This window comes from Thermobia domestica, chromosome 9 (assembly GCF_964235325.1).
Source record: "Thermobia domestica chromosome 9, izTheDome1.hap1.1, whole genome shotgun sequence".
NCBI lineage: Eukaryota > Metazoa > Arthropoda > Insecta > Zygentoma > Lepismatidae > Thermobia > Thermobia domestica.
The window spans coordinates 159,688,674-159,714,870 of record NC_137462.1 but is presented as its reverse complement, the minus strand read 5'-3'; the positions used below and the strand labels follow the sequence as shown (position 1 = coordinate 159,714,870).

The window sequence follows — 26,197 nt, the reverse complement described above, 5'->3', positions numbered from 1 at the left end:
TTTACGTTGTTCTACGTTTTCCATCATCATCATCATCAACAGAAAGAAAATTAGGTTCCTTTTAAGACGTGACATAAGGTTCCTTTTCAATGATGATAGAAAGGATAAAGAAAAAAGGATTCTCCTTTTAAAGCTTTTTTTCCATTATTGTGGAAGTGGAGCACAAGACGGGCAATGTAGCACGTGGGATCCGATGGACACGCTCTTACGCGTCTCGGCCACGGACGGTAGCGTCGCTCAAAACCGTGAATCTTTTTTTCATTATTGTTATTTTTTTATTATTCTTATTCTTACGTTGTTTCTTTCAAACTTATCTTCCTTCGTTCCAGACCCCGTTTCGTTCCTGAGATGCGGCCTCTTCATTGGGTGTTGGCCTAACAGCTGAACATGAAGTAGGTGACGCTCTGACAAATCACAGAGTGGAAGGCCGTTGGTAAATACCATTTGATTTTAGCAAGCACCCGCAGTGTGTGTGTGTGTGACGGACAGTTTGTGTTGTGAGTCGGTTTGATTAAGTAGCATAACTTTTCTCTTTTAAAAAGTGTTTTGTGCTTTGTTTACAAGTTAACGGGGAGCATTTAATCTTACACGGAGATAATATAACAGGTAAATGATTAGGAATATGACTTTTCTATTTAGTCTATTACCTTAGATTAACCATCAATTCTTATTAACTACTGAAAACCAAGTGGTGATTACTTCTAAAACAAATTATATAAATATTGGATTTTCAATTTGAAGTAAAGAAAATTTTAGATGTGTGTACAAATGCTTGGAAACAGTGACTCTCCAAATATCTACTTATCTAATTTAAGATCCGAAATACAATTTATGTTCCGTGATCCACACATCATATCAATAACTTTGATACTGATGTATTAACTCAATACTGATATCTTAAGCACAAAGTTCGCAGTTCAATTTTTGTGTTTTAATTCTATCACAATCTTATTTTCGAATATTAACATTCAAAAAAGCAAATTATGAGGGATACATTTTCATTAAAATGGTACATTTTCTATATTAAAATATTTGCGTATATTTATTTGCATAATCTCTGTCAAGATTTTTTGCGATTATGCATTGAATTCCATATATAACCTACAAGATATTCTTGATTTAGATCTCCCAACTTTCAGTATATTTCAAGAACACTTAAGAATTTATATTACATTGTTGTGGTTCCATTTTTTATAACTTAAAACATTAATTTTTTGTATAATGTATATATTTTCAGATTAGTCAACAGTATATATAAACCAAAAAAACTCATGTTCATTGCAAATCACGATAGGATGAAAATTTTACACAAAAATTATCGTTAAGGGAGCGATGTTACACACACGAAATCACCATTGGTTTTCAAACCAAATTTACCCAAATAAATTCTTACTTTCTTACTCCAAATATATGATTAAAACGTTACACTGAACCAGTGGCTAGCAGTTTATCTTTAGTGTTCTTAATCGCGCATTGAATCCTTGATTGGATTCTAGTCTCTATTCTGGGAGCCATAATCTAGACATAAAATAATAATAGTAATAATAATAATATGGAAATTCCATTACTGTCACTTCTTAAAAGATGAAGTAAATATTATAAATTACTAGACAATGTACTTCGAGTTAGGTAGAAAGTCTTTAGGATTTTAGATATATAGTGTACCTGGATGAATGGAGTTCCCAGGGAATATAGTGTGTAAATAGTTGTACTTTTGTATCTGAGGACTTGTTTATTGAATTTCGTGATAGGTAAAACCAGGGTATTTGTTGCGTGAGTTAACCTTTGTGACTGGAGGAATACTTTGTGGGTAATCATGGAAGCCTAATAAAAGATTTTAAACGTATTTGCCTCATGTATGTTGTCTATTCTAGTGAGAAGTTCCTATCAAGAGTGATATGAGAATTTAGTAACACGAATCAATGTATCATAGTATATTGATTGCATCTAATTAGTTTCAGAATAACATCATAAGCTATGGTATTCGTTATCATACTGAATTCTAAGATTAATCTATATACTGCTAGAATATTATATTTTGTTAAACGTTTGTTACATCTAGCGTTTTCTGGTCGATTGTATTTAATTTACATACATATATACAATCAAAATACACACATAACTCTAGTTTTTTAAATATCACACAGCTTTTAGTCCAAAGATGCCTTTGTGTGTATGAAATCACGAAGATATTCACTTCGAAACGTTATACAAATATAATACAATGTGTAGAAAAAGGAAATGAAATATTTCAGTTTTACGTCCACGATTATGCCGGCTGGGCTAAAGGAAACGGAGTGTATAGAAAAATTAGTAGCAATTAGAATAACGTAAAAATTAATTATTTGCAGATTTCTCTTGGTACTGCGTAAAACAAGTTTCATTCATATATAGGTTGATGTATTTCTTTAATTTATTTAAACTAACTGTGCTGCTGCTGGATTCAAAACTAATAAACGGCACAAAGCACCGCGCTAACTCGATTCTCACTCTACTGTGATTGATTATCGTATCTTGCTCTACCACAGCCAAACTTTTGTTCTAGATGTATAGAAAATTCAATTCTATAGTCATGATCTCGATTGAATATTCATCAATTTCTTTAATTAAATAATAATTATATACCTACCATATATATCATGTAATGTGCGAAACTAAATAATAATAGGGTCTCGTACGGTAAGATTTGTCAGTTGATCCATATTGATGCATATAGTCTTTGTTTCATGGACTTCGTTTTCTGTATGTTTGAGACCAACGTTATAGGTCTGGGTTCACGGATTCTTAGAGTTATGTGGCTCAGCTCAGTGTCTCTATAAGAAGATTAATTATAGAGACACTGAACTGAGCCCGCATAACTCTAGGAATCCGTGAACCCTTAAACTTACCATTTCTACATTAAAAAAAAAAAAAATACAAATGCATTATGCCATTCATTTCCATTTGCTTATGAAATGTGAAGACAATTGTTAAAGTCATTTCTGAGACAATTGTCAGAAAAATATCTACAGAACAGAAAATTATCCTTTTTGGATATCCTCTAGAGAAATTAGTTATGTGATATATATATATATATATATATAGTTTATCACCACTTCCTAATGAGATATGTCATAGTTAGTTTCGAGAAAATCGTTTGAAGAAAACTATCCCTGCAATAAATTACTTGTCTTGTTACAGGGTTAAATTGAATATATATATATATATATATATATATATATATATATATATATATATATATATATATATATATATATATATATATATATATATATATATATATATTAATGATATATGACCAAAATTGTACACACATTATGGAGAAGATCCATCAAATTGTCCTGAACCTACCTATTCTGAATTCAGGTTTATTGATGAAATATGAACAAATTTTAATTGGTGGAAAAAATAACAATTATTTATTGTCATCCTTCAGTACTACTCTTGCAAATGTGGAAAATGGAAATGTGAAAATTTGTTGAAATCTTGGATATTAAAAAAAAAAGAAAAAATCTTGACGATTACAAGAGTTCCTTCACTTTGTTGTTGCTTGAAAGTGAAGGCAATTTCCAGCGAAGTGTGTCAATTGATTCTTATCGATGCACGTAAATTTTGTATTATGAGTTTTGTTTTTTGCTTGACTGAAATCAAGAAAAAGTAGATCTATTGCAGGGACACTGATCCGGGAACCTGCGATATATATATATATATATATATATATATATATATATATATATATATATATATATATATATATATATATAGGCCTATATATATATATATATATATATATATATATATATATATATATATATATATATATATATATATATATATATATATATATATATATATATTAAACACAAACAATTTGCTGAGAAAAACAATATATTCACATTAAAAAACTACACACGTGTGATAGTTTCGACAACTAACGCTTTGGTTTCATCAGACACTATACTTCTTTCTCCATGTTTACGCTTAAGTCATACTATATGATATTAACTACTAACATTACATTGAGATGCTCTTGAGCGGTATTATTCAAATACACAGTTGCCAGTGAATACGGGTATCATCTACATAATTTCTTACTTCTTGTCTAGTATCTAAGACAGCCTTCCACCGTGTTAAAGTAAATATTTAGGAAATGTGGCCATTATTATTCAACTGTTTTATATACAATATCCCTATCCTAATCCTCAATCTATTCGCTCATACCAAAAACCCTTATTTATAGTTTTTCTTATACTCTTAAACCACAGTACAAAGAAACTTGCCAGTCTTTTCTTGCTCTATTAGCCTTTGTTAGGGAAATGGAGTAAGATCTGCCTTCGGGTTCAACACCCACACGCACATACATACTCATGAGCCATTGAAATAAAATAATTTCTTTGTCTTCTTAATTATAATTATCTTTTCTATGTTGGATTGTAATGTTTTACTTCAAACTGTTTAATTCTTTTAATTTCCTCATTACACGCACACGCATATGCACATAACGATATGTGTCGTTTAATCTTTATACACACGTCTCATGATCATTGTACAGAACAATATACTAAATACATAATACACATAGCAAGTAATTAAGGAAATATTATATAAATATAGGTACATTTATGTAGCAAAATAACTACGTTTGAAATGCAATTGCGTATCTTTGAAAAACGAATGCATGTTGAATGTTAGATAAATATTGATTCAATTATCTTAGAATAAGGAAAACTCGTAGATCCATAAGAATAATGTAATATAAATTGTGCTATATTTTCAACGATACGTTTAAATTATGAAATATTATCATAAACAAAAATTCCAGTTATCTTCCAGAGAGGAGAATAGTAAATAATGAACGCAATACTTCGTTCTTATACCATTTTAAAATATAGAGCTCCTTCGTGCCTAAGAGGTTAGTGTAAGCGCCTTTAGCGTGAGAGGCCCGGGCTCGATTCTCAGCGGGAGCTCATGTGGTTCGGATTCCACGTTAATCAGTAGGTCCCGTCTCATATAGCCTCGCTGTTGAAAGGGACGTTAAACTCAAAATCAATTCAACCATTTTAAAATATACAAACTATCGGAAACTTGTTCCTTGATGCTTAGAGATAAAGTTATATTTATTTAATCGCACTTTCCTCTGTTCTAATTTGCTATGTTATTCATGAAAATAATTAGACTCTTCCTCCCAAATGGAAAATTGAAATCAGCGGAAATCTAACATAAGAATATATTATATCTGCAAGCATTATCTATGCCTTATTCTCTGTGCAGATTATTTTCACATTTTTACTTTCCGGTAAAATCTAACAAGGATTTTCATTATGTAGTTCGAAAGAGGATCTTCCCATTCTATGCTACTAAATATTACGTACTGAATATTGTATCCGTGCTTCTTTTCCGTTTCCTTCGAAATTACTTTAATAGTAATCATTTACTTTTATGAATCACCTGTTTCCTTTAAATTAAAGGACATAACTAGAGGACGTACAACTGAAGTAAAATGAAATGAAATATTTCAGTTTTAAGTCCCACGATTATGCCGGTTAGGCTGAAGGAGAGCTCATGATGAGAAATGAAGGCAATGGTTGAATGAATAAAGTGTGAGGAAAAGGAAGAACTCTGAGAAAACACACGCACGCGGTGTTTGTCCACCACAAAGTGCACTTGGTGCGAGCTAGGATCGAACCAGGGACCCCGTACACCAGAGGTGAACGCTCTACCACTGAGCAAATCGCAAAACTGGAATATTACACTTTTCACTTTATAAATGTTGGTAGGTGTATTAGTTATGTATCAACTTCAGCTTAATTACGAGAAATTTCTCGTCTCAAAAACGAAACGAGAATCATTTATTTAAAATTCGAGACGAGACTATGCTTTCATTCTTCAAATTGCCTTCACATACTAGAAAAAAAGAAGCTCTGTTAAAAACAGTAAAGAGAATCACGCGAACCGTGCGTTTATGGATAAATGAGCTTACATTTACAATTAAATAAGCTTGCATTTATAATTAAAAGAACTTGTATTTACAATTAAATGAACTTGCATATACAATAAGAGTTAAGAACACCTAAATATTTTCGCCTAGATGCTTATGCAACCCGGGACTCTTAAAGTGTGTTGAGGTTTGAATATTAGCGTTACGTGAAACGTAGATTTATGAATGAATGAATGGGATAGTCACCGTTACCCAGGAAGATGTTAACGCATTGACTCAACTAATGAAGCTGACCGAGACAATCGCCTTAGCTGTCTGTTGCAAAAGACAGAATTCAAACATTTGGTTTCGTTCAAGAGTTATGTGGAGTAACAGACGAACGGACATACTAAGCATTACAACCTTAGAAGGTTCAACAGCATGACTGACTGTAACAAATGCAAGAAACTATAGTATATCATATGTGGTAAAACAACAACAAAAAAAATCAATCAGTTTTTCCCGTTGATTTAGTGGCTACAGCGCGCAGCTTTGGTGCACGTGGTTCCGTGTTCGATCTCCAGTGGAACAGCATTGAACGCAGTACAGTGGTTCGAATTTGATTTTAAACTGTAGGTGTACGTCTGGCATAGTTTTAGTGCTGAAAAGGGACGCTGAACTTCAAAAAAAGTAATCTATCAACCTTATAATGTAGAAAAAACTTCTGGTGCACTGAATCTAAAAAGCATATGACACATGGCGCTGAGTTTTTAAAAATCTTTTGCTTACATTTTCTTTCTGTCAATGTGAGGATAGTTTTACATATACATTTATGACTTCTTTGGAAAGTAAACAGGCTCCTGGTTATATCTGAACCGATGAGACAACAGCGTGTGCTTTTAAGAATTTAAAAAAGACAACAGTGTTTAAATTATTTTCATGAGATACATACAGATGGTGATCAGAAAAATGGAAACACCTGAACGAAATTGCAACGTACCAGATTAATATGGTGTCGGGCCACCTTTCGCCTTCAGAACAGCCTTGATGCGACGTGGGATGGAGGCATAGAGGTCGTGAATGGTAGCAAGTGGAATTTTACACCATTCCTCGTGCAGGTCATCGGCCAGTTCTGTGAGAGAGGATGGAGGTGGAAATCGTCGCCGGAGTCGTGTTTACAAGACGGACCACAGATGTTCAATTATGTTGAGATCTGGGAATTGGGCGAGCCAGGGGAGGTGTTGAACTTCATCCCGATGTTCCTCAAACCACGCTGCAACAACGCCAGCTGTGTGAATGGGTGCATTATCAACCTGGAAGATGGCGTCATTGTCCGGGAACAACATCCGGACCATAGGATGCAAGTGGTCTCCTAAAATTGCGACATAATCGTTGGCAGTGATTCGTCCGCTAAGTGTGACCACAGGACCCAATGAGCCGCCGCCGCCATGTTTCACAGTTGGGAGGAGACACTGCAAATCATAAGCTTCTTTGGGCGTTCTCCACACATAAACATGGCCCGTGGTTGGGAATAGGGTGAAGGATGACTCATCCGACCATATCACACGTTTCCAGTCCTCAACGGTCCAAGTTGCATGGTCGCGGCACCATTTGCAGCGTGCGAAAGCGTTATGGCCCCTGACGAGCGGTTTGGCCCGTGCAATACGACCCCGTAAGTTCATGTCATGTAATTCACGGCGGACTGTGATTGTCGAAACAGGGTGGGGGAGGTGCTGATTGAGTTCCTCCGTCACTTGCTCCGCAGTGGCACGACGTTTCTGCGTGACAATGCGCTTTAATACCCGGCGTGACCTGTCACTCATGATTTTCTTCCGCCCACTGTTCCTCTTCCCCGATGTGGTTTTCCCGTGTGTTGTATAGGCCGTCATCACCTTCGACACTGTCCCACGCGACATACCTAACACAGTAGCCACTGCCGTCACACTCACTCCACATAACCGCGCACCAACAATTTACCCTCTTTGAAAATCTGAGAGGTCTCCCATTTTACACTACCTCCGTCTGCTGCAGCCACTGGACACTGCTGTTCCACTACGCCTGACGTAGTATGGAGACCGACCTAACACACCACCACCAGCGGTCCGTCGCTGCGGGTGCCACGACACCACTGCCAACCCATACATCTGACGTGTTGTCAACTACAGGTGTTTCCATTTTTCTGATCACCATATGTATGTTTCGTTAGTAGGCTAAGGGTCTGGATACTTTTCGATTGATCATTTATTAATTTTGGAAACCATCTGAAAATTTTGCTTTAACTTCTGAAGAATAACCCCTGAATATTAAATAATCCCGCTGTACTGGAGGGTAGACCGGGTTGCAAACACCAAGTGTGAAATCATCTAAGTTTTTGATGATTTCTTAAATCCACAAATACAAACTAAGCGTTTTCAATGTCACTGAAATCTAAAAGCGAAATTGAAAAGAAAAATGGATCGTATGGAGAGGTGGCCTTTATAAAGAGTGTTCAATGTACTGTTCTCGTAGAGTTTTCCTTCATGGTTTCCTCCCTATTGCTTTTCTACGTGCGGCTTTTCCCCCAAGCAATGAGTCAGATGCAAAACGTGAAAAACTCCTTGCATCTATCTGAATTAAGGATAAATGCTTTTAAAAAAACCTATAGCGGTAAACAAGTCTGCTTTTCCTCTACCTTCAGCTGAGACAATGCGATACTCCATAACCGAAAGGGTAATCGTGTTTGAGATAAAAGACTGTCATGAGAGAAAAATATATACATATCTAGCTTGACCAGTCACAAACAAACATTTGTTGACACTTTCCAGTTGTTTTCTCTACGATATATTCTAGCAATTACCTTTAGACTTTTCTATAGATGACCTTAAAAAGTTTCCGTTGTAGTTATTGTTCTTTTTAAGTTTCCCGAGAAAGATTTCCGAAATTATAGCGCACAAGTTTGTTAATTTTTTCAAAAATCTAGTACAGTGGTGGATTTAGGCATTTAGTGACCCTACGTAATTTATCACTGGAGGCTCCACACCCACCACTACTCACCTGACTGAGTGTGTTCACTCACCTGTCAGCTGTAGCGAACGTTAGGTCAGCAGCTTAATAAACGATGTCAAGCAACATTTTCTGACCGGTGAGTGTAAACTATTAAGTGGTTTTCATAAAAATTCGGTTTGTATTTTTAGAAAAATAATGAAATGTACCAAACCAAACAATGTAAAACGTTGCAATAATAATTAAAAAGAAAAAGATTTGTTCCAAATGTTGACTCTTTTTCTTTTGCGGTTCCTCTGAGCTCTGGGTAAAGTGTCAGAACGCCAATCATTAAAATGTTTCCTCATTCGTGCCGGAACGCTCAATCCCAAACGACCGATGTTATACTCACCCATTCCTATCACAGTATTCTACACGTAGTCATAAAAAGTACAGATAATTTTAAAGTTTTCTTATTCCTTGGCATAATGAACGCATCGTTTGTCAATATGTAGATTACCGGATTATAAACATCTTTCATGTCTTTTACAATGGGGGCCGCGGTGGCTCAGTGGTAGAGCGTTCACCTCTGGTGCTTGGGGTCCCGGGTTCGATCCCAGCCCCCGCCAAGTGAACTTTGTGGTGGAGAAACACCGTGTGCGTGGGTTTTCTCGGGGTTCTCCCGTTTCCTCCCACTTTCTTCATTCCACTATTTCATTCATTTCTCATAATCACCGTCTCCCTTAGCCTAACCGGCATAACCGTGGGACTCCATAACCGTAAGTTTAGTTCCAATTAAGCAAACACCGAAGTAAAGCCCGGTTATGTATTTTTATACCAAATGGAATTAGACATTTTGAGTTTTATTTTCTAAATATGTACATATTTCTAAACCTTCACTCAAACGTAAAACAGACAATATATGGACTACAAGAGGATACTTTTTTCGAATACATTTTCATTTCAATGCTACTTTTCTCAATTTTCTTTTGTTGAGAAAATACGTATTTAATCCATTAATTCATTACATGACTAGAAGAAAATATCAAATACGTCTTCTGTGGATATAAAGAAACGAGCAAGCAAAGAAAAGGTTAAAACTTAACAGGTTTAAATTTTTGTGAAAGAAATTCGAAATATTGCCCTGCTAGTAAGCTACAATATATTATAGCTCTTACCCTCTATAACTTATTAAGAGTCACCTCTGAAATTCATTTAAAAAAATATAAAATCACGTTATGAACGAAGTAAGAAACTATCTTGTAACGTTAACCTACTGTTGTTAAAAAACATAAAAGACAATTTAGAGAAATAAAATTTAACTAAGAACCCTTTTTAAACCGCTTTTAAATCTTGATACAACGAAACTGGATTTTCGCAAGTACTTCATCTGTATATGGTCCCGGTTTTGATTCCTCCTTTTGAAACCGCCTAGGTGTATAATAGGTATGGATGTTCTATTTGAATCTTCTTTTCATTTCTTCCATGCGCCTGGGTGATACCTGCATCAACAGGATTATTATTATTATTATTTTACAAAATACAATTGTTATAAGATCAATTAACATTGGTCTTTATTGTTTTTAGTTTAGTAACGCTGTTACATTAGTAACAGTTGGTTTTACAGGGTTACATTACATTACACAGGGTTACAATAGAAGATGCTAATAATAGAATAATATTCTTAATACCACTGAAAAATATTTAGTAGATACAGGTATACACAATTTTAGTATGAAGGTGGTTCAGTGATAGAGCGTTCACTTCTGGTGCGTGCGATCACTGGTTTGATGACAGCTCGCAACTGGTAGATAAATACCGTGCACATAGGTCTTCTCGATGTTCACCCGTTTGCTGCCATTTTGTTCATTCCAATAATTTGATTCATTCTCCTCATCAGGCCCGTATCCAGGGGGAACCGGGACCCCTAAATTTTTAGTGTCCCCCCTAAAATTTTCACGGTAGGCTTACAAATGAACTATAATATGAGGATAAACTATAATATGGTTGGATCGACCCCCCCTAACTTCTACCGCCCCTCCCCCTACATTTTTGGGCTGGCTACCGGCCTGTTCGTCATCGCCGTCTCTTTTAGTCTACACGGAATAACCGTATGACATAAAACTGAAAGATTTCGTTTTTTTTTTTATTTCTATAAATTTACAATACAGTATAATAGAATCATATTGTGGACAGGATACGCAGATTGGCAGTATAATTACAATATTACTTTGCTTCCTGTTTTGCTTTGTTTGTTTCCTTTTGTACAAGCTTCTTACCCTGCTTAAATCATTAGACTTCAATTTCCCACAATTTTATATTTACAAAAAAATAATAATAATAATAATAATGTAAAGGAAAAGACAATATTAAAATTGGAAAAGAAAACAACCAAGAATATATTCTGAAATAGAGTGGGGAAATTTCGAAACTAAACTTTCAGTTAAGAAATATTGTTGTATTTCTAAGCTAAAAATAGAGTGTGGAAATTTATTTTTACTTTATTTCGTTATACGTTCTATATTCTAGATAGATCTCTTTTCCAAACTTTATTTTGTCTTTTGTTTTACAGAAAATTTGCAAAATATCCTATCATCATCATCATCATTATCATGGTCATTATGCCATCGATATGACGAGACTTTAAATGTAGGTTCATATGTATTTATAATTAGTTAATAAACTAAACCCTTTGACAGCATATACATTTGTCTCTCTATACAATAGTCGATATCGACACGAATTTACGATCTTTTGGAATTGTATTCGATTACGAACGGGGATAACTGACACTTCATTTTGTAAATCTGTGTTGGTTAAGTGTAACAATAACTAATTACAGTTAAATCGTCTACGATGGTTCTACATTACGGAGAACCTAAGGTGATACAATAACTTAGTTTGAAAAGGGTTTGTTTTCTATGTAGAGTATTACTTTCTATTTCTCTGATTTATTAATCGATCAACTTCATTTGATATTCCTTGCCATCTCACAATTACGTATAATACGGATTCTACTGTTTAAAGCGTGATACAAATAAGCATTGTTGTACTTAGGAGTCCATTGCCAAGTTAAGGGCATAGCTGGATCAGTAGCGGCATAAGGGCGGGGCGAGCGGTGTCCCCGATCCGGGCCCCACGTTGTGGGGGGGGGGCGACGGTAGGTAAAAAATAATTACTAAGGAAACTTGTTAGCATGAACCGTACAAGGGCCATCAAGATTTATAATCCTTACCTTCCCTAAAAGTAAACGCAATTAATTGTCAATCAATATTACATCAAATAACGGATAAAACAACAGAAATATCTGTCTAATAAAGCTAATGAGTGCTGGATTTCCGTATAAGCTAAACAAGCTATAAGCTTCGGGTCTCACTCTCTTGGGGGCCCGAAAGAAATTTAAAGGAAAAAACTTTGAATATTGGTGAACAATAAAGTAAACGCTTCATACTCTTGGGGGGCCTAAGGAAAAGGCTGAATGCAAGTAAAAAATAAATAAATAAATAAATAAACGTTTCACTTCTTGGGGCCTCCAAGAAAATTAAAGAAAATTTTGAATAGGCCCATAGGTGAAAAATAAATAAAATAAAAGTTTTACTCTCTTGGGGCTCCAAAGAAATTTAAAGGAAAAAATGTATGTGGATTAAAATATGAATAAAATAAAAGTTTCACTATATTCAATAACCTCAGAGAAATTTAAAGGAAAAAGCTGAGTGTAGATTAAAATATATAAAAGAAAGTCAAAGTATATTGTGTTGTTTACATTCTACGGTCTTATGATGCAAGTAATGGGGACCCGTCTGCTAACTTGCTTCCTAAAATATCACTGTTTATTTATTTATTTATATATTTATTCATATATAAGTTCAAGAGAAGGGTAGAAAGAAGGGATCAACGTACATAATGCTTTATTAGGGTATTAGCATTCTGTTGCTAACTAAAAGCTCTTTGGCGCAGACGCTATAGTCGCTGATTCACTTGTTTTCCTTCTGTCTTTTTTTCTTTTGTGCTTTACAAGTCGAATTTTCAGCGAGTGGAACCCTTTTGCTTAGCTGGTTTCCCCATTTCTGCTTTTGTTTTTGGCGTATGAATTTACATTTCAGCCCACAAATTTAGAATGAAGAAAATGTTCAATAAGAAAACAAATGTTCAAATATTCAAAATACTTCAGCATTATATTTAATTCAACTCCTGATTGTTCTCATGTGGAACAGTTGTCAGAAATCATTCGATTTGTTGACATACAACATGATTCTGTTTAAGTTCGGGAAGCATTTATTGATTTCATCTATGTCGAAGAAAAGACTGCTGAGAGTATTTCTGCTGAAATACTGAAGAAACATCAACGTGATGGGCTTGATATTAAGATTGTAGAGGCCAATCTTGTGCTAATCAGGCTACAATGACCGGGCAATATTCTGGAGTTCAAACTTTGATACAGAATATAAGTCTTTTGGCCATTTTCCTTCCTTGTAACAATAATTCATTGAACCTTGTTGTTTTCATGCTGCGCACGTTAACGTTCTTGCGCTCACCTTGGAGCAATGGAACGTTTGTTTGTATTCTTCTCTAGATCTACTCACCGATGGAATATGCTGCAAAATCATGTAAAGATTGATCTGAAACGTGAAAGTGACACTAGATGGAGTTCGAAAGCAGAAGCTTTAAAGGCACTTTCTAGTCGATTGGATGAAGTAATTGATCTGTTGGAAGATCTGCGTGACACTTCGATTGAAACGCTTGATACTAGAGGAGATACTGGTCTTCTTCTTGCAAGCATCCAGTCATTCAACTTCATCGCTTTATTATATTTCTGGTCTGCAGATCTCTCATATATTGATCGGATCCAAAAATGACTTCAATCTCAGGATATGAGTTTCAAACTCTCATTCAGTTACAGAGTATGGTTGACACCAATGATACCTGGATATGAGCTTGGCAAGAAAATCATATCCGCAGCTGAAAGAAGTTGCAGGGCATGGAATATAATTGTGGGTGCAAACAGTAGGAGAAGGAGATGCATGCCTGGAGAAGAAGCAAAGAATGAACCTCTGACTGCACAGGCCGAAGTGAAGCGCTCTATCAATGAAATTGTAGATGAGATGAGACAACAAATGCATGAACATTTTACTCAGATGCACGACCTGAACGATAGATTTGGATTCCTGTGTTCTATGGCCAACTTTGTGTAGCAGCTAAATGATAAGAGCGAGGAAAGGCTAAAAGCATGTTGCTCTGATTTGGCTTTGTTCTACCCGAATGACCTGGGTGGCTTAGAATTATTTCAGGATTGTAAGGATATAATCCGTTCACTAAGGTGTGCTCAGTAAGCTAAAGAATAACTTGACTTTTCCCCACAAGGCATCCTGAAATATGTATCTTCAATGGGGCTTGAATTTACTAAAGTTTGGCAACCGCTCTTCAGATTTTGATAACGCTGCCCGTATCTGTCGCATCATGTGGAAGGTCTTTCAGCAAAATGAAATTGATAAAATCATACTTGCGTTCCACAATGAGTCAAGAAAGATTCACGAATCTGGTCATTCTTTCTATCGAAAATGAAATAGCATCCACTTTGGATTTTGATAATATAGTTGAGACTTTCGCTGATACCAAGCAAGGAAGGTATCATTCTGAATTTTAGTGGAACACAGGCTAATATGGTAGTGGAACTACTGTCGAAAGTAGTTTCAAGTAAATGCTATATAAATACAAAAGTACCAAAAGAGTAATAAAAAGCCGTCAAAATATGTCAACTCACTGGTGATAGGTGGTAATGAAAAGTAGGATGGTATAACCCGTAGTAGAATTCTGTGCTCACATATTTAATCTATAATATACCCCAATTATTCAATATATTCAGGATTTCTTGTTATAATATATTCTCATACTAAGTATGTTAGTAAGTGCTAAATTGCTTCTCGTTATCTAGACCGTTTTTATTCTATAAAGATCACCGTTATGACCGGAAGTAGTTGATTTTTTTTAAGTAGAGACATTATAGTGGAGACAAAATTAATTCTTGGAACGCTTAATTGATTGCAGAAAACCGCCTCTCGCTATCACGTCATACGGGTTTTATTTTATGACAATCAACGTTACAACCGGAAATGCTTGATTTCTACCTACCATTTTTGGTGGATGAATTATCTCCATAAACAAACTTGATTCCTAACTGTTTAATCTTTACATCCTGACCAAATTTGGTTGTGATCCATTAGTAGTTCTTGAAGTTTTTTTTGAATGGACGTACGGATGGACAGCGTAAATATATATATATATAAAGAAGTTTAGGTAAACCAAAAATCTTTAAAAATCAAACAACTAACACTCGACATTGGATGAAATCAACCGCAAAATGCATGTCGAGCATGGGTATGGACAAAATTAAATGTCGAGTCTCATTCGACAAAGGACCCTAAGAGTTAATATAACATTAAATTGCTGATCAGCTAACAGCGAGAAATGCACGATGCTTTGTCTGATATGATCCAACAAATAATACAAATTATTCGTAACATAGGAGTCCATTTCATTGACAAAGTAGCTAACTTGTGTGTTTTCCGCGAACATGATACCGGATTCGATTCAAGGTGAGTGTGTTTGCTTCGGATAAAAAAAAAAGTAGTCATTCGGATCTTATTGTGAGTAGAAGGTGTCATCTGATATTTCCTTAAGGTGATTATACAAGTTCTAGTACTGTATTCACTTCATTGCTCCTCTGAATTTATTTCTTATCAAAGCATGTATCACAGTGAGGCCGCAACTACAAATTTTTGCAAGGAAAATTTTCTCTTTGCCTACTGTGAGTCGAACACTTTATTATAAACTAGCAGAAGTGCCCATTCTCCTCACGTACTGAACAGCAAGCAACCTGCAGCACAGCACAGTAGTCAGGTTGTCTAACAAGAGGAGCTTCTTAGATATTCTATACTTTTCGCATGTCTGATCCCCCAATCTCCTTCTAACCGATAATCAAAGAAACGACTTAGTAGATAGATCTGCTGAATATCTAACTGTGTACAAAATTTGGCGGCTCTAAGAGACTCCTTTCTATGATAAAATCTTATGACATATACACACGTATGAGCGCGCTCAGCGGGGGCCAAGAAGTGCAGTTTCTCTCCCTGGATTTGCGGAAAGTATTCAGTTCTTGGAAATAGATGTCAAAACATACTAATTTGCTCTTTAAATATTATTGTACTATAGTTAATAATAATATGTGCGTAAATAATAGTTCATACGATTTATTATGTGCACGCGCGCATCAAAGTGTATGTGATTTTGCGACTGTGCTTGTATGTCGGACTTTTACCGAGCCTTGAAATCAGGTGCTCCCCACCCTCTTGAAAAAGTTTTGTGGACGTCCCTGGTCGAATCCATAGTTTTAGGGGTTGAGAAAACGGATGAGCTACGAGTATTTGAAATGACCTTTATTATTATTATTAATATTATTATTATTATTATTATTATTATTATTATTATTATTATTATTATTATTATTATTATTATTCGGGACTATTGAGTTTTTTTAAAGAAATATTTTTCAAGTTTAGATTTAAGCCTGGAAATGTTTCTTTCACGTTTCTCGATCTTCAGCTTGCTCTTTTAACTCCAATATTTTCTTCTATTTTTCAAATCATCGATCAGTTCTGTTCTTCTTCTTCTTCCTATTCCTTTGGCACATAGTCCCAACTTCAAGCTGGATTTTTTATTATGACACTTAATTAAAAGCTGCATTCTAGGAGGTAGAATTTTTTGAAAATGTATGCCAAAGGTAGAATATCTTTTGGATTTTTATCATTGCACTCTCGTTGATATATGAAGACCTCGAGGGATCAATTACTGTACGATATTTTCTGTATTTACAGCAAATGAATTTCATACAGACGCAAGGATAACTAGAAAATAAAAGCTAATGAAACAAATAAATTATACACAAAAGCAGCTAAAATGCTTCTACAAACAGAATGCATATAGCTGGCATAAATGTGCTGCAAACTATATACTATAAACATATAATACATATACATAAGGCATAAATTTAGTATAAAATTCAGAAGAAAAATCTACTTATCAACACGAGAACGAACTTACTTTTCAAACGCATATCAACATGAGAACAACTGTCATACAAGTGAAAGAAAAGTTGATTTGCTAAACACATTATTCATTAGGCAATTAATCGTGGTAGACAGCTGTTGATCGAAAGCCCCACAACTTTATGAAAGTCACTGTCGTCTATAAGGGACTTTTTTTTTTTTTTAAGGAAAAAGGACGCATGTCTATATGCACCATATAGTCTTAAACGCCGGATATAATTTCTCGTAAATTCCTTGGTGTTTCACCTAGCAAACCCTTTCATATATACCTCAAATGGTTTTGAGCTGTCCATTGTCATTAACTATTTCTATCACCTATATTATTAGATATTTTATAAACTGTACGCGGTGGGACCCTGAGTCACTTTGGTTGGGTTAGCACGAAATACGCACACGTCCAAAATTAAAGTAATAAACGGAAATGCAGGAATAAAAAAAACACATTTGTATGTCATTTATGAACACATACACACAAATGACAACACTTGATGGGTGATATCCATCATAGTACATATACCATGTAACCCTATTGAACATGTGTGAGACGCCTTGGCAAGGACGTTGCAGCTCAGCATCCAACCTGCAAACTCTTCCGGACATAGAACTGCTCTGCTGGGAGACTGCAATGATTTATCCCATGAACCTCTCGTATACCCTAATGAATTGCTTGCAGCATGTAGCAAACCATTGTGCGGCATGCATTACAAATTCAAAGGGTAACTTTCCTGTTAGCAAATGTACAGGGCAGCCAGACATATCTTAATCTCATTCATTCTTATGGTCGCAGCAATATCACAGGCATCGTTACACGTTTCGGTTCATATCACGCCTTTCATTTGCCTCAATTCCGTGTTCTGTACTGTCCCTGGTTTGGTACATTGTTGTACACTCTCATGCATCCCTGGAATGCCATTGAGTACTTACATATATATTAGAATCTTCGATTTTTTATTTGTTACTTTTATTTCGGATATGTGTGTATTTGGAAAGTATTACTGAAAAGGCACTTAACGTTAGAACAGTCGTAAATACATATTATGTCAATTATTTGGATTTTGAACTTGTATCATATTCTTAATGTACATGAAGAATGGTTTGCGAATTTAAAATACGCGTTTCATTTTTATTGTATCATTTATGTATTTATATGCATGAATTTATGTTTATGTCTTTTAGGTACGCCTGTGTTCTGATTTGGAGCGCTCTCGAAAAGTGATGGCACAATAAGGGCGCCGAGCCGTGAACCTAAAAAGTGCTATAGAAATATCGCGATAAAGGACATTTTCTGCTGATATACTAAGATATGAACATTTCAAATATTATATTAATCTTCGATTCCTTCATTCTTATAAAAATGGATAGTTATGACTTCCAGCCCTTTTATGCTAATAATATTGAAAGGAAACCAGACACAAAAGGATCAAACAATCTTTATACATTTTCTTTTCGTATTCGCTCTGCTGAAATATTTTCATTTTCCAATCATCAAGCATAATAAATAGAGCAAGACACTTATCTTCCTTAAAAATATAAAGCATTTCGCTTTCAGAACTCATGAAGCTGAAACAGGCTGCATCATATTTAAAAGCTAATGCATCATTGCCACAGGATTATTTTGACTTTCTTCATGTATTAAATATATGAACACTTTGTCATGCATCTTTACCTAACCTACTTGCCGACATATATTATTATCTTGTAAATAAAATTTTATTGTGTGGATTGCTCATCAAGAATGTTTATATGTAAAAATCAACTTACATAAAGAAAGTGTTACCCTTTATCCGCATTCAAGACTATCAACTACATACCGTACTTTAGGGTAATTATAGCTTTTATGTGTACACATGTTATTATTTTAATTTCTCCACATAGCAAAATGTAAGAAAATTTTGACATGATATGGCTCTCGTTCCATAAAACTTTGGCATACTATTCTATGTACTAGAAGGAAAGAAAGTATTTGCTATAGAAATACGTACAAAATAATGGATTTACGTGTTTATATTAAATATTAAAATAAAGTGTGTTTAAAATCGGCTTCGTATACCATTTTGAGGAAGTTTCATTCCTATTTCTAATGTTAACGTCCCATGCATATGCTCTATAGACTAAAAGGAGACAGGTGACTAATGAAAGTTTGTTGTTTGAAGTTTAAAGTCTCTTTTCAGCATCAAGTCTGTATGAGAAGTGGATGTATAGTTTTAGATGGAATCGGAACTACAATAATGCGTTCAATACGTTATTCTGCCAGGAATCGAAATTGGTACCAAAAGCGCGCGCGCTAGCCACTAGACCAGAAGGAAGGGCGATTAATAAATTTAATGATTAGGAAAGAATTTATAAAATGAGAATGTAGGAAGTAGCGAGACGATGTTGTTCACCACAAATTCACTTAGGATGGGAACGAACCAGAAATCTCTAGCACCAGAAATGAGCAATCACCACTAAGTCACTGCTCTACTTCTTGTATCAGTTATCACTGTCATATTTTATACTGGAAGTCCATTATTGTCTTTTTCTAATTTCCAATAGTATTCAGCTTTCACGTAACTTTTTCAAGATGAGGCAACCGTAATTCTTATCTCGTAAGCAACTCTAAATAATATACCAAGTGCATGAAAAGTCCGTGGGCATTCTCCTTAGCAAGAGAGAAAGTTGTTGGCAATATACAGATAGTTTTCAATCTGAAATGGAATTTTTCAAATCGCACCAGAAAATTTGAGCTCTAGACTGATAAGGTGCCCCTCGTTAAATGAAAAGGCATAGTTCAGCAGACTCTTCTCTTTGGCCCCTCACCAGACCAACAATATAGCATTGTTGGGAAACGTATTCGAGATGTTTTAGGTTCCCTCACATAACAATGCCCATATTCCCCGTATTTGCAACAAACATTCTAATATTTGTTGCTGTCCCAATTCGATTAAACTTACTTTAACACCAAAACTTTCTTATATTTAGCCCAAGAAATTAAATTATTTCTTTATTCTGTTAAGACACTGAATCTATTTAATACTTACCATTTATTAGCTGTAAAATTCCAAAAATACATCCTTCTAAGATGGCGTTATCACTTATATCGTAACAGCATAAATGTACAGGTCTGTCTATCAACAAAAAGAGTATCTTATGTACGGGACCATTGTCCTTTATAACACATCGTTGCATATTATTTTGTCGTGTCCATACGTTCCGTTCGAATAACCTACTGAACTGGAAACTGCTGTTTAGTTTTTCTTTTTCTTTTTTTCATTTATTTAACATTGGATGCCTTACTCATGTGGGTTAATTTCAGATTGAAAACCACCTATTTCCAACAAATTAATTTTCTTTTTATTATTTCCTAACTTTATTTATAACGAAGTTGACTTATGGACTTTGGACCTTTCTTTGATGCACTTGTTATATATATATTCGATATTTAGTATATTATCCTATCTATGCTAATAATATAAATTAGCGTGTTTTCTTATTATTTTTATTCACTGAAATTCGAAATAGCTCTGATAAGTTTTAAAGGATTTTGATCTTAAAATGAAAAACAGACAAGAATGATTCTTCACGAAGCACTCATTACGGACCACATCCTTCACAATATACAGTCAAATAGCTCTCTTTAATTTTTTTGAGCTTCCTCGTGACTATGTGGATAGTGTGTATGCCTATGGCGTGGAAGACTCGAGTTCGATTCTCGGAGGAAGCTCATATGGTTCGGATCCCACATTAAGCTGTAAATCCACATTTCACATAGCCTCTCTGCTGGAAGGATGTTAAACTCAAATCCAAGAAAATATTATTTTAGTTATATAGAAATTATATATTTATTGTGTTAAAATGACTGAAATGGTCAACAATATTAATGCACAAACACTAACACTTTATAGAAATATTTACGTTTAAACTTTAAAACTGGTGTTCATTTTTTTTTTTTTCAATTTATCGGGAAATGTTTTAAAGGAAATAGGGATGCGCACGAGACGAGTCGAGACAGGATTTTCCTGACAAAATTCGAGGCACAGCTCTTCCAATAGAAAAATATACATTTTTCGAGTCGAGACATCAATTTTACAGCACATTTTCGAAACGAGACAGCCACAAATCTTGTCTCGTGCGCATCCCTAAAAGGAAACTTCGTTCCACAAAATTTCCAATCCATTTCCTTAATATTATCATAAAAATGAACTTTCTGGTTAAATTATGTGAAAATTTATATTGTGAAAGATTTTACAGTGGATTTTGACGACAACCATGTTGATTATGTCATAGCTTGAAAACCTGTAACAGATTCTTGAGGATTTCTAGTGAGAAGTACATGAGTAGTACTACATATTGCAGCAGGTTTCAGCATGTTATTTTTAAATGTCTAGGTTTGGCCTCAATTTTGCCTAAATTATTGGACTAGAAGATCAAAAATAAATAAATAAATAAATAAATATAGGTCTCAGTTAATGAAACTACAGATATGAAGATAGTAACTATCGTCATCGGTGTGATTATATGAGTTGTGTGTGAGCCATGTAAGCCTGTTCTTTTAACATATGAGATCATTGAGAAATGTAACAAGACAATTGGCAAAGTGCTCAATGATGCGATGTTCATTATACACAAGTTTCAAATGTGAAAATATGCTCTTGTTTCACACATCAATGACATAGTTCCCTACATGCTGAAAACTGGAGAAGCGTTGATGGTAATTTATCCGGAGATGATTGCTTTCACCTGTGGAGCCCATGCCCTTCATAGATGTACCAAAATTATTCATTCTAACTACCTCAAATGGATTTGTTAATCTCTGTAATAAAGATTTTTTTTATAACTCTCAGTAGGATTAAGTTGTTGAAAACTAGTTCCCTTTGGCTGTCATCATGGTTTCTTTTGGCCATTGCCACCCAAACCTATTGTAACACGATGGGGAACGTGGCTAGAAGTATTAGATTTATTATTCTAATTACCTCGAATCCATCCCAAATATGTTACGTGCTCTAGCTCTTTGAAAGTACTGTATCAATTCAATCTGTTATATCTGTTGTTGGTGACACCTCAGTGGAAAATTAAATAACGTATATTAAAGCTAATTTCTCGTGCATTACATCTGTATTACTAACTCTCTAGAGATAGGGCATCCAACTGAACGAGAGCCTCGATATAGTGGGAAAAGTTGGTGAACATCTCAACTCCGGATGGCCACAAAGTTCTGGTTCCGGCGGAACCGGTTCCGCGATGAACCGGTTCTTCGAGATCCGATTTTCAGTACCGTTCCGGAACCGGTTCCAGACCTGGATCCGAAAACCCGGCTTCAGAACCGGATCTTAGGAACAGGTTCCAGACCTGGATCCGAAAGCCATCAAAGACCCGTAAAGGAGGCGCAAAGTTCGTCTTCAAAACACTCCAAAGAGTCCAAAGAGGACCACGCGCGTGTGCCCTCCCCGCCCAGACCCGCTTGTACCTCCCAGAAAAAATGTTTGGTACACCAGTGGGTGTTTAGCCAAATGAGTTTGCCTGTTTAGCCATATGAGACAAGCGGCCACCGCCTGGCGCCTGCCTGTCGCTTCCACCATTTCGTCTAGCACACTGTTCACAGCCTGCCAGCAGCTCGGGTTTAGCATTGGGATGGCCACAAAGTTCTCATTCCGGCGTAACCAGTTTTTGGAGATCCTGTTTTCAGAACCGGTTCCAGACCTGGATCCGAAAACCCGGTTCCGGAACCGGATCCTGGGATCCGATTTCAGATCTGGATCTGAAAAAACGGTTCCAGACCTGGATCCGAAAAACCGGATCCGTTCAGAGTCGAAAACCGGTTCCACCAGGAACCATTCTGGGCATCCCTAATCTCAACTCGAATGTTGCAGAAGTCGCAAACAGAAGTAGTGACAGAAAAATTGAACACAATGCTAGTCAAAAATCTAGGTTACAGTGCTAGGTTAAAGTAAGTAAAATCAGTTCAATCTTAAAAGGTAAAGCAAATATAAAACTATATGTAGACTTAACGCCTCAAGATGTTTGTTACCTTCAAAATGCCCCTTTCTACTGCGTGTGATGTAGAGCGATCGTTCAGTCTGTTCAAACAATATTAAGAAACAACAGACGAAGTTTCACATTCAAAAGATTTAACTCGCTCGTATCTGCTACGTGTAGTACCAAAGGGGAGGGGATCAAATTTGGCCACGCTTTTTCCAAGTCATTTTAGCATCCTATATTATGATTTTGAGTAATTTTTAATTATGCAAAAGGAAAAAGAGCAATAGAAGTAACTCTTCTTTCTGTTTTTATTTAAAGTAAATGGTTACATTTGATATATTGCTTACATTACTAATTGGAGTTTAATTTTGTTTATTTGTTTATAGATTTATAAATCTAAACTTTTGTATATTACATGAATAAGAAACATTTTATATAGTCATCTGATAAAGAAATAAAGAAATAAATAACAGTAGCAGTAAAATATGCTCAAACACAAACATTTTTATGATATCATATTTGAAATATAGGACTTTTGTGATGGAATTATTTTCACAAACAAAACTATCACATTTTGCACATCTTGTTCTTACTTTCTTCAGATTGTCCTTCAGTTACTTTGATGGTACTCTCCGAACACATGGATCACATCTTGTTCTTACTTTCTTCAGACTGTTCTTCAGTTACTTTGATGGTACTTCCCGAACACATGGATCACATCTTGTTCTTACTTTCTTCAGACTGTTCTTCAGTTACTTTGATGGTACTCTCCGAACACATGGATCACATCTTGTTCTTACTTTCTTCAGACTGTTCTTCAGTTACTTTGATGGTACTTCCCGAACACATGGATCATATAATGATGCACCTCTTTTCTTCGATGATTCAGGATGAATATTTCTTTGGATAATTATTTCCATTGTTGATATTGTTGGCTTTTCTAGATTATCAATTTTCGAAGATTTTTCTTCCCTCTCTGGTTTGATAAAAGACTCTTCAAACTCTAACTAAAACAGTCGGCGTCTTTCTCTCTTGTTTTTGTTCCATTCTGGGCAGTTTAGTGTAAATAAAGTGTAGCTATTCAGGACAGCAATATTAATAACAGAGCGAAAGGGGCGTATCTTCTTGTACCTAGTTTTGATGAATATTGGCGAACCATTTTGTCAATAACGTACATATTGTCCATTGTTTCATTAAATAAAGAATAATTTTAGGTTTGTTTGACCCATTTTGATACACTCGATCATCACAGTGGATCATATCACCAATGGATCATCACATTACATTATATAGATAACATATTTCATACCTTTTTTTTAATGCAACGCAAGATCTAACGTAATCGGTGCCTTACAAGTTGAAAACATAGATGTAGACTAATGTCCAAAATGATTGTCGCATATCTACCTGTCTGTCTTCTTGTAAAAATATAATTTGATAATGATTTTGCAGGGTACTTTTAATACTGATACTATGTGTATAATCGGAAAATGTATATTTGTGGTAAATTTCATAGGAAAAGAATTATAAATACGAAAATTTGAATTAGTAAAGCAAAATGTTGGTAAATGGAGAAGAAAGTTTTATTTTCGTTTTATTGTTCTTATTTACTTCTCTTTTGACATGAAATTTGCCACATACGTACATGTCTTTGCCGATTATACACATACTAGCATTGTAAGACATACCGGGCGAATTCGCTATGAAATTAAATTCCTACAACATATTTATAGACATTCGACAATCGTTTTGGACATCAGTGTACATTCATCACGATCTCTGGTTTACTTTAGCTCATTTGTTATATCTTTTCTGTTTAATTGCAGATTTCTAACACTGTTTAATCTTTGCGTAGAGTTCTGCTAATTCAACAGAAGTGTAATACCGATCCATTATGATGTTCCTACCAATCCCTGATTGGTTCAGTGAGTCTTCTCACCACTGCCTTTGCACATTTCATCTTTTCCTGCACAAACCTCCATTTTTCAATACGTAACGAGTTTAAGAATCTGCAAGTATATTCTACAAACAAGGATACCCTACTTCCCTGATTTATTTATTTATTTATTTTATGAAAACTTTAAACGGACATCTTCCGCAAAACAAGCTAAGTATTTCATTAACTGTCAGCTGTTGGTTTGAAATAAAGTATTTCGAAAGCAAACTATCCACTTTTAGAGAAACTTCCCTCAAAGAAGCAAATTTGTCTGTTTTATATCGATTTGTTCTTGTACTTTTATCATCAAAACGTATCACTGATAACAGTTCTGTAAATCTTTTCCGACTTATTGACGCAATGTACACGATCCATTCTCATTTCTCGGACCACAGATTAGATGCTGTGTCTTCGTTTGCACTCATAAGTATCAAAGTACCCAGAAGTGCATAAATCTCATTTTCATTACAAATATCAATGTTCCTTGCAGTAGCTTCCGCAATCGTGTATTTCAAAATTATTCCGTCAATTTCAGGAGATGTGAATATTCTGAAAGGCTCAGGAATGCTATTTACTTTACTTAATTTGGGCACCCCTGCACGGGCACGTGTTATGTTAGAAATTGACCTTCGGTATTGTGCTGGTGATTTTGCTACATGTTTATATGTCCATTTTTACAATGAAATTCGCAAGTAGAGTCACTACATATGGTGACTGTCACTTCCTTCGCTACTATCATCATCTTCACTTTCACGATATAAAATAGTTTCGTAATTTTCCTCTACTCACTTACATCATCACTATCGCTGTCCAAGAGGACATTTTGGACTTCCTCTGCACTAAGATATTAATATATATCACACCCCACAAACCAGACACCTTCACCTGTATATATGTAACACTGCTACTTATTGGTGATGTAGACAGGCTAAAGGTAGGTGAATCAGTTTCCAACTCGCTTGTAAACGTCTAACCCATATTGACTCCATTAATTGTGTCAGAATGCTTTATTTTTCAGCATACGAAGTGGGGTAATTCTGAACCAAAATACGGAATATTTTAGGCATTCGAAGAATAAGTTTACTGGTGAATGAGTCTGAGTTTTTGTTTTGTGTTCTTGTACAGCACCGAGGATATGAAGGACGAGACCTAATGTGTGCTCGTAAATATAGGCCGTTCCTCACCTTATTACCCCTCCTCCAAGAGAACTGGGATTACAAGATCGTGTCACTGTCTCTGCAATTAATTTATGTAAAATGTGGAATCATGAATGAATTATGTCGTTCCTCAAAAGCAGACTGGAATTTTCATGTGGCAGATTTT

General features: G+C 35.2%; 1 protein-coding gene across 2 annotated transcripts in view; it reads left to right on the top strand.

Moving 5' to 3' along the window:
* Nucleotides 1–315: 315 nt before the first annotated feature.
* Nucleotides 316–26,197, top strand: part of LOC145695141 (uncharacterized) — a 38,636-nt gene continuing 12,754 nt past the window's right edge. The window contains exon 1 of one of the 2 annotated variants that reach the window (XM_081772076.1): nt 316–433. The gene's annotated coding sequence lies outside the window, so the exon portion shown is untranslated. The other variant, XM_081772075.1, reaches the window with a different exon arrangement.